Below are 12,379 nucleotides of genomic sequence, written 5' to 3' on the forward strand. Positions count from 1 at the left end.
TTGATCCCAGGACCTTGGGGATCATGACCTGAGCTGAAGGAAGCCACCCAGCGACTGAGCCACCCAGGTGCCCCATGCCCTCCCTTTTGAAGCCGAGTAGCCCCCAGGCAAGTTTCCTGGCCTTTCCTGAGCCCTAGTCTCCTCATCTGTAAAGTGGGTATGCAGTCCTTCCCTGGCGTACTTCACCGGGCTGCTACCAGTCCACCTGAAAGAACGAATGGACTTGACTGCACTTTGTATATGGCAATAGTGGTATATTCTCTGTCTGAGGCCCAAGGACAGGAGCAAGGTGAAGGGGCTTAGTCATTTTTGTGATGATGGGGAGGCCAGGATGTTAGTTCCTAAAGCAAAAATATAATATCAAGTTGTAGGTTGTACAATATCACTTGTAGGTTGTTACAGGTCGGCTGAACCCCACCCCTAGATCTTCTAATCCAGGGTTCCAGGGTGGGGACCTATAGTCTGGATTTTTCACCAGTTCCCAGGTGATGTGGATACTGCTGGTCCAGGACCTGAGAAATACTGGTCTTGAGATCCGCTCTTCCCTTATCCTATCAATAGGGGGTAGCAGAGAGCAGCAAATCCACGGTCACCTCGGAAGCCAGTGGAAATCCCCATCCAACTTCCCTCTATTCTAGTCTAACAAATGGCAGGAGAGAGAGCCAAAATCATGAATTACTTAGATGTATATACTCCATGTGACCTTGGTAACAAGTCATTTAACTTTGGCTGAATCGCTCTCTGTGAAATGGGGAAACAACCTGAAAGATAGTGGGATGACTTGATTAATGTTTGCTGAGAATTACAACTTCCAAAGAAAATTGAAGTATGTAGGTAATAAATTATTCTGGGAATTTCTTATTTCTAGGACTTTTTATAAATGTCTGCCCTTTGAACACTTCCCATTCATTCATAAACACTGGTTGCCACTTTGAATTTCCAATTGTTTAAAGTTTAGAGGGCAGTACTTTCAATGCCTTCATTACATCCTGAATGGATAGCTCCAGACCTAAGTGACAGACAAAGAGCAGATGAGAAGACAGTCCTCCAGGGGATGAAGGTGACCATGGGGCATCCCATGGGGCTCCTGGTGGGGAGGAATCCTTTAAGGTTTTTTACAAAGAAGCATCCCAAAGCTGCTAGATTATATACCCTTAAAAGTCAGGGGTCAGTTCCCAGGAATCCTTCTTGGCAGACTGATTTTGATCCCTCAACCATTATTTACTGATCCTCAGTATGTCCCAGGCTCTGGTCTGGAGGGGACACTGCTATGAACCAGAGACAAGGACTCTGCTGTCTTAGAGTTTGGGTTCCAAATGTTCACTGAAATGAGAGCCCTAATCTCTGGCCTGGATCCCCCTCCCACAGCCTGGCCAGTCCCTCATTGGCTTCAGTCTAATCTGCAGAGGCTAGTCCTCTGTGACTTAGAGCTGAACTTCCATTCCTTTTTGAAATTCTGGAATAAAATTTACTTTGGACAACTTCCACGGGCCCTTCAGAATTTGGGTGTCTTAGTGGTACTTTAGAATTTAACCGCTTTTAATTCTCTGTATAATTTTCCCGCAGATAACATCATGTCATCTCCCTAATCAAAATTTCTAATTCAGTTGTCACTGTTACTTGCACTGTATAGGTTTAAATGGTGTAAATTAAGTACCAGGGCTGGAGTTTGGGAAGTCCTTAATTTTAAGGTGTTTATTAGAATAAATTCCTTTGGGATAAAAAAGAAAAAACTTAACTATTTTGAAGTTTTTTGAGAAGTGGCTGTTGAGAAGTGGCAGAAGGATTTTGTGGCTGTGGATCTAGTTTTAGGTTGTACCTTTTGGAGTTGAGGAAGGTAGGTAGGGCTTCAGTGGACACACCTGAGCTTCAGCCTGGCCTTGTCACTCACTGACTACGTGCCCTGAGGCCAGTGATTTTCTCTCTGCACCAGAACCTCCTCAACTATAAAAGGTAAGGGAGGGAAACTAAACTGGGTGAACTCTGAAGTCTTTGGGTCTCTAACGTTCTGCTGGGCAAAAGGGGAGGATGATATTACCCAATTTCCTTAACACTGGTGGCAGGAGGATTGTATTCTAAATCAAGCATTAGCACACACGGCTAATGGATCAAATCTGGCTGTCTGTCTGTTCTTCTGTGGCCCATTGGCAAAACTTGGTTTTTATATTTTTTAATGTTCAGGAAAGGTCAAAAAGTAATATTATTTGGTGCCACTTAAGAATTACATGAAGTTCGGGGCGCCTGGGTGGCTCAGTGGGTTAAGGCCCCTGCCTTTGGCTCGGGTCACGATCCCAGGGTCCTGGGATCGAGCCCCATGTCGGGCTCTCTGCTCAGTGGGGAGCCTGCTTCCCCCTCTCTCTCTGCCTGCCTCTCTGCCTACTTGTGATTTCTGTCTGTCAAATAAATAAATGAAATCTTTAGAAAAAAAAAAAAAAAGAATTACATGAAGTTCAAATGTCTGTCTATAAATAAAGTTTTATTGGAACACAGCCACACTCGTTCATGTATATACTGTCAGCAACTGCTCTTGCATGAAAACAACAGAGCTGAGTAGCTGGGACAGAGATCTATGGTCTGCACAGCCTAAAATATTTACTCCTTAGTCCATTATAGAAAAAAAGTTTACTGATTTTTGTTTTTAAAGCATTGTTCAACTCCCTTATGAACTCAACTGAAAAACAAAAATTCTTCAGAGAATTTCAGTTACATGAAATGTAATTTTCTTAACTGAAGACTTTGAATTCTTACTTTCAATTTCATGTCACATTATTCTGTAATGACAACAAATGCTGTATTATCAGACACAGTAAGTTAAGTGTACCTTGTCTATGAGCCATGGTGGGGAGATGTCAGAATAGATCTTTCTGGAAAAAAATTCCTAATAATCCTCTCAGGAGAAATTTCAAATAGGAAAATCACAACATAAAGAACGAAGTGAAGAAGGATTCCATAAATCCCCAGAAGTACCAGCCATAAAGAAAAAGATCGCTGTATTGGAAGTTGTTCTAATTTTAAATTCTATATGAAAAAGACATCATAAACTTCTTGCTTAAAACACACACACACACACACACAGAATTCTCCTACATTGCTGGTCAAAGTGCCAGATGGAAAAGAATTCAGCTGTTTGGAAAAAGCAGTTTGGCAGTTTCTTATGAAGTTAAATATACACGTACCATATGACTTAGCCCTTTTCCTCTAGGTATTTACCCAAGAGAAATTAAGACACGTTCGCACTACAACTTGTACTGAAATGCTCATAATAATGTTATTTATAACAGCCTGCATTTCCATCAGTTGGTGAAATAGATAAGCAGATATGTTATGGCCATACCACAAAATACTACTTAAAAATGAGTAAACTGGGGTGTGCTTGGGTGGCTCAGTCATTAAGTGTCTGCCTTTGGCTCAGGTCATGATCCCAGGGTCCTGGATGGAGCCCCTCATCTGGCTCTCTGCTCAGCAGGGAGCCTGCTTTCCCTCTCCCACCCCCCTGCTTGTGTTTCCCCTCTCGCTGTCTCTCCTCTGTCAAATAAATAATTTTTTTTAAAGATTTTATTTATTTATTTGACAGGCAGAGATTACAAGTAGGCTGAGAGGCAGGCAGAGAGAGAGAGAGGAGGAAGCAGGCTCCCTGCTGAGCAGAGAGCCCGATGCGGGGCTCGATCCCAGGACCCTGGGATCATGACCTGAGCCGAAGGCAGAGGCTTTAACCCACTGAGCCACCCAGGCGCCCCAAATAAATAATTTTTTTTTAATGAGTAAACTATTGATAGATGGAATAACATGGATAAATCTCAAAGCATTATGCTAAAGAAAAGAAGCCAGACATACTGAATGAGACTTGATACGATTTTGAGGAAAAGGCAACACTATTGTGACCGAGAGCAGGTCATGCTTGCCTGGGACTGGGGGGAACAAGGAGATTAACCAGGGGCACAAAGGAACTTTTGGGACAAGAGACACTTTTTAAACCAAAACAGTAGTAATTACATAACTGTATACATTTCTCAAATATCAAATTGTAGGCTTGGTTATGTGTGTTTTATATAACTGTACTGCAGTGAAGTTGATAAAAAATGGAAAGATACAGACTAGAAGAGTATGTTTGCAATACATGTAAACCGATAAAAGATTAGTACCCAGGGTTTACATAAAGAACTGTTAGGGAAATGCAAATCATCATTTCACACCCACTAGGCATCACACCAGTGAGACATCCTTTCACACCCAATAGATTGGCAAAGATGAAAAAATCTGACGAAGCCAAGTGTTGGCAAGAGCGAACACCAAAACACTTAGGCTTTGCTGCTGGGAGATTAAACAGGAAACACTGATCTCTGGAAACCATCTGGCATTATCTGGTGAAGTTGAAGATGCACATATCTGTGACCCAGCCCCCTCACTCCTAGGTATAGAATGTTCCAGAGAAACTCTTGCCCATGTGTTCCTGGGGACCAGACAAGGACATTCAGAGCAGCATGAGGAACAACCCAAATGCTCCTCAATGCATCCAGCAGTTGTGATATGCAACAAAGATTAATCACCAGTAGAGATGAACGAAGCTACAGCTATAAACACCAAGAAGAAAAACTTACCAACAAAATCGTGACAGAAAAGAGCAAATTGCAAAAGAATACATGCAACATGACACCGTGTCCTTAAAGTTTCCAAGAGCAAGGAAAACTAAACTATAAAACTAAAGCATAAAAATATGTCCTAAACCTATAGGAAAAAAGCAAAATCATTATTCTATGAAACTGAGTCCCGTGACTGTCCCTGGGGAGGAGGAAGAAGGTGCTATTGGAGCAGTACTCAGAGCTTCAGTAGTGCTTCAGTAGTGCTAGCTGTGCTTTAGTAGTTGGGCTGACAACAGGTTTGTTTTACTATTATCTGTTATATTTTCTCTGCATGTCCTGTGTATTCTTTAGTAGTTTGCAAATGTTTTCAAGTGGAATAAAATAATTTCTAAAAGTAATATGAAGATAAAGACAACTTAGTAGAAAAAAATTGGCTCATGAGCAGGCAGTCCACAAGAAGAAATCCAAATGCCAATACACACATGGAAAGATGTTCAGCCACAGCAGAGATGGGGGAAATGCCACTGAAAAGAAGAAAAGTAGAAAAACAACAAACCATTAGTAGGGTATGATAACACTCGGGTAAAATTTAAAAATATTCGAAACAATACTGTAAATTCTGTATGGATACATACAGAGATAAAGAACAGAAGGATGCATGGGAAAGGCACACAGCAAAGTCAGGAGCCGGATGCCTGGGTGGCTCAGTCAGTTAAGCAGCTGCCTTTGGCTTGCTTCATGATCCCAGGGTCCTGGGATCAAGCCCCTCTTGATTGGGCGCCCTGCTCAGTGGGGAGTCTGCTTCACCCTCTGCTTCTGCCTGCCGCTTACCCTGCTTGTGCTCTCTGTCAAATAAAAAAATAAAAATCTTTTTAAAATTTCAGGGTGGCTCAGAGGGTTAAGCCTCTGCCTTCGGCTCAGGTCATGATCTCAGGGTCCTGGGATTGAGTCCCGCATCAGGCTCTCTGCTCAGCAGGAAAACTGCTTCCTCCTCTCTCTCTGCCTGCCTCTCTGCCTACTTGTGATCTCTCTGTGTCAAATAAATAAATCTTTAAAAAAAAAAAAGTTCAGAGTGGCAGTTGTCTCTAATGAGGGGAGGGAGACATGGGATTAGGGAGGGTGTGAAGGGGCTTGAGCTCCTTCATGCTCTACATGAATCATGTAGATTCATGTAAATCTACATGAAGATTCTTGTAACGTGTCTAAAAGGGAAATGAGGGGCACCTTGGTAGCTCATTCAGTTAAGTGTCTGCCTTCAGCTCAGGTCATGATCCTGGAGTCTTGGGATCAAGTCCTGCATGGGGCTCCCTACTCAGTGGAGAGCCTGTTTCTCTCTCCGCCTGCCGCTCCCCCGCCCCCCAGCTTGTGCTCTGTCTCTCTCTCTCTCCTTTTTCTGACAAATAAATAATATATTTTTTTTAAAAAAGGAGGAGAGGGAAGATCTGAAACAGCAAAATGAAGACCTGGTAAACCTTGGTAGCTCATTTGTTTTTCTCTCCACTCTTCTAAAGGTTTGAAATACAGCATTACAGCTTTTAAAAAAGAATGAATTATTAACAATCTTTTCATTCCACATGTGTGGTCTGGACAACCTTATAGAAATGAAATTTAAGCCATTTCTATTCAAAATTGTCTAGAGTTTGAAACTCAAAACCCTGCCTTCTTTGCTTTTTCCTACAAAATCTACCCTCCAACTTAAATACGTTATTTCTTATTGGGTCCACATTTTTGGGTGGCTACTCCAAAAAATTACCTCACCTTGCCCTCACACAGGCATACCTCAGAGATACCGCAGGTTCGGTTCCAGATGATGGCAATAAAGTGAATCAAATGAATGTTTGGGTTTCCCAGCACATCTAAGAGCTGTGTTTACACAATAGTATAGTCTATTAAGTGTGCAAAAGTCTCATGTCTATGTGCATACCTTAATTAAAAGTACTCTGCTTCTAAAAAAGTGCCAACCATCATCCAAGCTTTCAGCGATTTTTTGAGGAACCTTTTCCTGGTGGAGGGTCCTGCCCGGATGTTGATGGCTGCAGACTGGTCAGGGTGGTGGTTGCTGAAAGTGGAGTAGATGTGGCGCTTTATTAAAATAAGACACCAGGGGCGCCTGGGTGGCTCAGTGGGTTAAAGCCTCTGCCTTCAGCTCAGGTCATGATCTCAGAGTCCTGGGATTGAGCCCCCGCATCGGGCTCTCTGCTCAGCAGGGAGCCTGCTTCCCCCTCTCTCTCTGCCTGCCTTTCTGCCTACTTGTGATCTCTGTCTGTCAAATAAATAAATAAAATCTTAAAAAAAAAAAAAAGACAGCAATGAAGTGTGCCTCCCAGATGAACTCTTCCTTCCATGAAATGCCAGACTGTGACAGCATTTTACCCACAGAACTTCTTTCAGAATTGGAGTCAGTCCCCTCAAACCCTGCTGCTGCTTTATCAATTAAGTTTATGGAATATTCTAAATCCTTTCTTGTCATTTCAACAATCTTCACAGCATCTTCAGCGAGAGTACATACATTCCATCTTGAGAAACCACTTTCTTTGCTTGTCCCTAAGGAGCAGTTCCTCATCCATTAAAGTCTGATCATGAGGTTGCAGCAATTCAGTTCCAACTACAATTTAGTTCTAGTTCTCTTGCTATTTCTACCACATCTGCGGTTACTTCCTCCCCTGAAGTCTTGAACTCTAAGTCCTCCATGAGGGCTGGAATCAACTTCTTCCAAATTCCTGTTCATGTTAATAATTTTGTCCACTTTCAATGAACTACAAATGTTTCAACGGCATCTAGAATGGTGAATCCTTTCCAGAAGGTTTTCCATTTGCTTTGCTCAGATCCATCGGAGGAATCACTATCTACGGCAGCTGCAACCTTACAAAATATATTTTTAAGATTTTATTGATTTATTAGAGAGAGAGGAGAGAATAGAGAGGGAGAGGGAGAAGCAGACTCCCTGCTGAGCAGAGAGCAGGATGTGGGAGTTGATCCCAGGACCCCAGGATCATGATCTGAATTGAAGGCAGACACTTAACTGACTGAGCCACCCAGGTGCCCCCAAAATATATTTTTTCAATAATAATATTTGGAAGTCAAAATTACTCCTCGATCCATAAGCTGAAAAATGGACGTTGTATGAGTAGTCATGAAACATTAACCTCAGTGTCTATCCACATCAGAGCTCTTGGGTGACTGTGTGTATTAGCAGTGAGCAGTAATATCTTGAATCTTTTACTACAAAAAATACTAATTCAAAGGGATACCTGTACCCCATCGTTTATAGCAGCATTGTCTACAGTAGCACATTATGAAAACAGCCCAATTGTCCATCGATTGATGAATGCATAAAGAAGATGTGCCATATATAAATATATATTCAGCCATTTAAAAGAATGAATTCTTGCCATTTGCAATGAAATGCGTGGAGCTAAAGAGTATTATGCTAAATAGAATAAGTTAGTCAAAGAACGACATCCCATATGATTTCACTCATAGGTAGAATTTAAGAAACGAATGAGCAGAGGGGGAAAAAAGAGAGAGAGAAATCAAGAATCAGACTCTTAGCGATAGCGAGAAAACTGATGGTTACCAGACGGGACGCTGGGGGCCGGGGTGGGAGACATGGGTGATGGGGGATAAGGAGGGAACTCGTTATCATGAGCACCAGGTGTTGCGTGGAAGTGCTGAATCACTATTTTGTACACCTGAAACTACTACTACACTGTGTTAACTAACTGGGATTTAAATAAAAACTTTAAAACAAGGAATCTCTTTTCCTGAGCAGTTGGTCACAGCAGCGGGCTTAAAATATTCAGGAAACCGGGGCGCTTGGGTGGCTCAGTGGGTTAAGGCCTCTGCCTTCAGCTCAGGTCAGGATCTCAGGGTCCTGGGATCGAGCCCCGCATCGGGCTCTCTGCTCATCGGGGAGCCTGCTTCCTCCCCTCTCTCTGCCTGCCTCTCTGCCTACTTGTGATCTCTGTCTGTCAAATAAATAAATAAATAATCTTTAAAAAATATATATTCAGGAAACCATGTTGTGAATAGTTGTGCTCCCAGCCAGGCTTTGTTTTTCCATTGAGAGAGCACAGGCAGAGTAGATCCAGCATAACACTGAAGGGCCTGAGCGTCTTCAGAGTGGTAGATGAGCACTGGCTTCAACTTCTTTCAAGTCACCCGCTGCTTTAGCCCCCAACGAGTCAGTCAGTCTGTCCTCTGACGCTTTGAAGCCAGGCAGTCTTCTCTCTGGAGCCAACCTCTGCCAGCTTCAGACTCTTCTTGTGACGCTTCCTCCTCTCTCTCAGCCTTCACAGAATTGAGGAGACTTCGGACCTTTCTCTGGGTGAGGCTTTGGTGTAAGGGAATGTTGTGGCTGGTGTGATCTTTCTAACTACATCTAACTACAACTTTCTCCACATTAGCGATAAAGCTATTTTGCTTTCTTATCATTCTTGTGTTCATTGGAATAGCACCTTTAATTCCTTCTGGGAACTCTTCTGTTGCATTCACAACTTGGCTAACGAGCCCAAGGGACGTAGCTTCCAGCCAAACCCAGCTTTTCGCATGCCTCAGCATAATCATTTCTAGTCTCTCATTTACAGTGAGAGACGTGTAACTCTTCCTTTCACTTGAACACTTGGAGGCCATTGTAGGCTTACTAACTGGCCTAATTTCCATGTTGCTGTTTGTCAGGGTGTAGGGAGGCCCAAGGAGAGGGAGAGAGATGCGGGGTGGGGAGTGGGGGTGGGGCACCCCCAGTCAGTGGAGCCCTCAGAACACACATTTAGTAAATTTGCCGTCGTGTATGGGTGCTTCCTGTGGCACCGAAAAAACAGTACAATAGTAGCATCAAAGATTGCTGATCCAGATCACCATAACAAGTATAATAATAATGAAAAAGTCTGACACATCTTGAGGATACCAAAATGTGACCCAGAGATGTGAAGCGAACAAACACCATTGGGAAAATGGTGCTGACAGACTTACTCAACTCAGGGTTGCCACAAACCCTGAATCTGTAAAAAAGGCAGGACCTGTGAAGTGAAGCCAAGAGAAGCACAATACCATGAGGTTTGCCTTTATAATAAAGGCACCAAATGCTACCAACGTTATTGATGCTGAAAGTAGCTGTGCCTTTGATGTTATCACCTTTTTCCAGACAGCAGCTTCGTGAATCAGAAGCAGGAAATAGCCAAGAGAGCCTGGAGGAAACGCCATGTCCCCAGAAGCCGCTCATAATCATGGCTAGCCTGGGCCTCGGATCTTTCCCCAGGGAGCTAAGAAAGCCTCTCTCTACTTTAAGAAGCTTGAACAGACCAGCCTGTGTTGCTCCTAATAGTTTTATATATAATATTTCTCAGAATTTCTATTTGGCGTGGATTTGGGACACCCCCAGGAAAACAGGAGAATGGATGTGCCACCACTGTGGGCCTGAATGTCTGTTGTCTACTTGCTTTCCTTAAGGGTGGCCCCAAACTGTGCCATTGTAAAGAGGAGATCCCAGGTTCAAACTTGGCCACTCACCACCTCAGGGCACCCTCCTGAGGTGGTGACCTGACACCGGGCTGGAAATGAGCCACAGTGGGACCTAAAAGGGGTCGGACCTGCTGCTGAGGAGGCCCTGGGTTTGCCCTGAAGCAGCCTGCTGGAGTTCGGCCATCAGGGCTTACACCCGTGGGCTCTTCAGAATTACTCGGCTCATCGTAATTTGGAAATAGAGGAAATTCATAAACCTGGGCTTATAAAAAAGAAAAAGCAAACAGAACCTTTATCATCAACAGATCAGAACAGAAGAAATCGGAGGCTAGTCAGAAATCAGGCTGTGATGGAAAGAAAACGGCCCACGGTATCGTTGGGGAGTGGAGCTCTGGTTTGCCTTTTGGGTCAGGAGGGCCATGGAGCTTCACAGTCATTTTGTAATGCCACAGGAGAAAGCTCATGGAGCTGTGCTTCCAACTAGTCAGAAGGGGTGTGGGCCTGGGGAGAAACATGTCCCGTTAGTACCATTGTTGTAGGTGCCATTAGGGATGCGCGTCTGACAAGGTCGAGCTAAAATGCAGACTCAGGGGCCTTGTGCCTCAGAAAGACAAAGTTGAGATAAATGTGGAGAGTTGTATCTGAAGCCCCTTTCTCTGAAGTGTACGGGGCTTGCGGGTAGGGGGGAGCATTATCCAAACTGCTTCTCAGGGTGAAATGACTGTGTGCCTCTGACACTTCAGGCAAGAGTGAGATGTTCCATTCTCATCAAAATAATTCCCAGCAGCAGTTTCTCATAATCCATGATTTCAGAGACAAGGTTTATCAGCACTGTGTCCTTCATGGTAATTAACAGAAGTTCTTCGGTTTTGTTTGTTTTTGTTTTTACAGATTTTCCCTCCTGCCTGAGGTAAAGACTTGGTGGTGGTGGGGATGTTACCCATTATCAGGGTCCACAGAAAACCAAAATGTCCCCCATTTGAGAATGGAGCCATCTGCTCTTAGGCTTGGATTTTGTTTTCTGTCCGTGGTTGCATTTTATTTTTTTTATTTTTTTATTTTTTAAGATTTTTATTTATTTTTTTGACAGACAAAGATCACAAATAGGCAGAGAGGCAGGCAGAGAGAGAGGAGGAAGCAGGCTCCCCACTGAGCAGAGAGCCTGATGTGGGGCTCCATCCCAGGACCCTGAGATCACAACACAAGCTGAAGGCAGAGGCCTTAACCCACTGAGTCACCCAGGCGTCCCCATGGTTGCTTTTTAAAAGGTAGAATCAGAAGGGGATGACTGTTTGATAATCTCTACCTTTGGGTGCTGAGAACGGAGGGTTTGAAGCAACTTACTGAAGGCTTTGGGAATTACGAGTTAACCAGGGTCCATGACTAAAAAGACTTCCTAAGATTATGAACCCTAATAACATCCCTGGTGTGTTCATTCAGGAGCCTCCTGTTTGTAGCAGTCAGAAGGCTCCCACACTTGTTTCCCCGGGCTTCATGGGAAGCTAAGCAGGTAGGAAGCTGCAGTCATAGAGATGTCCTCGGCAGCTAGCTCCAGTGACTGGGAAAAGGATAATGGTGTTACTGGGGGAGATAATACCAGAGGGGCCTCAGGAATCTGCTTCAAAGAAAATACATGGGCGGTGGGCGAGGGGGGCGCAGGGGTGAAGAACAGAGCAGGCTGGGACAGAGCAGAGTCCAGGGGTTAAACTAGAAAAGGCTGAGTGAATGTAACCCAGAGTTTAGGATATAGGAATGATAATCCATTAAATAAGATGGCAAATCAGGTTTGGGATGTTCAGAGAAAAGGGTAGTAACATAGAGCTGATGGCAAAAGCTAGGGGGATCACCAAATCCAAGCATATGTTCTGGGAAGTGGTGGTGAAGAGGATACGACTTAACTTCTATCTGGAAAACTGTATTTGCTCTTGGCCTAAACAGCACCACAGAGAATGTACAGGAAGGACTGATCTGATAAGGAAGTTTTCCAAATGGTCCTTTACACTTCTGCCTCCCACCTCACCCCAGCCCAGAATAACAGATTTTCTTCATGGGATTTCAAATTTGCAAGGGAACCTTGATAATTTTCTTGGTAATGGGCAATGAGTAGGAAATTTTATGTCTTAATGCCAGTAATTATTGCAGGATTTATAAGCATAATGGTCAAGAAAGAATTCTCGAGACATTTTACAGTGCAACTTACTAAATTTATTTAAGTAGCATGGGGACAGGACTGGTGGGCAGAAAGAGCCGCACTTTTGCTGTATGAAGCTGGTCCTTCTATGCATCATGCTCAAGGGGGAGGTGCGGTGCGGAAGGGGATGTGCAAGGACTCATTGATC

Source organism: Mustela lutreola, chromosome 4 (assembly GCF_030435805.1).
Source record: "Mustela lutreola isolate mMusLut2 chromosome 4, mMusLut2.pri, whole genome shotgun sequence".
Classification (NCBI taxonomy): domain Eukaryota; kingdom Metazoa; phylum Chordata; class Mammalia; order Carnivora; family Mustelidae; genus Mustela; species Mustela lutreola.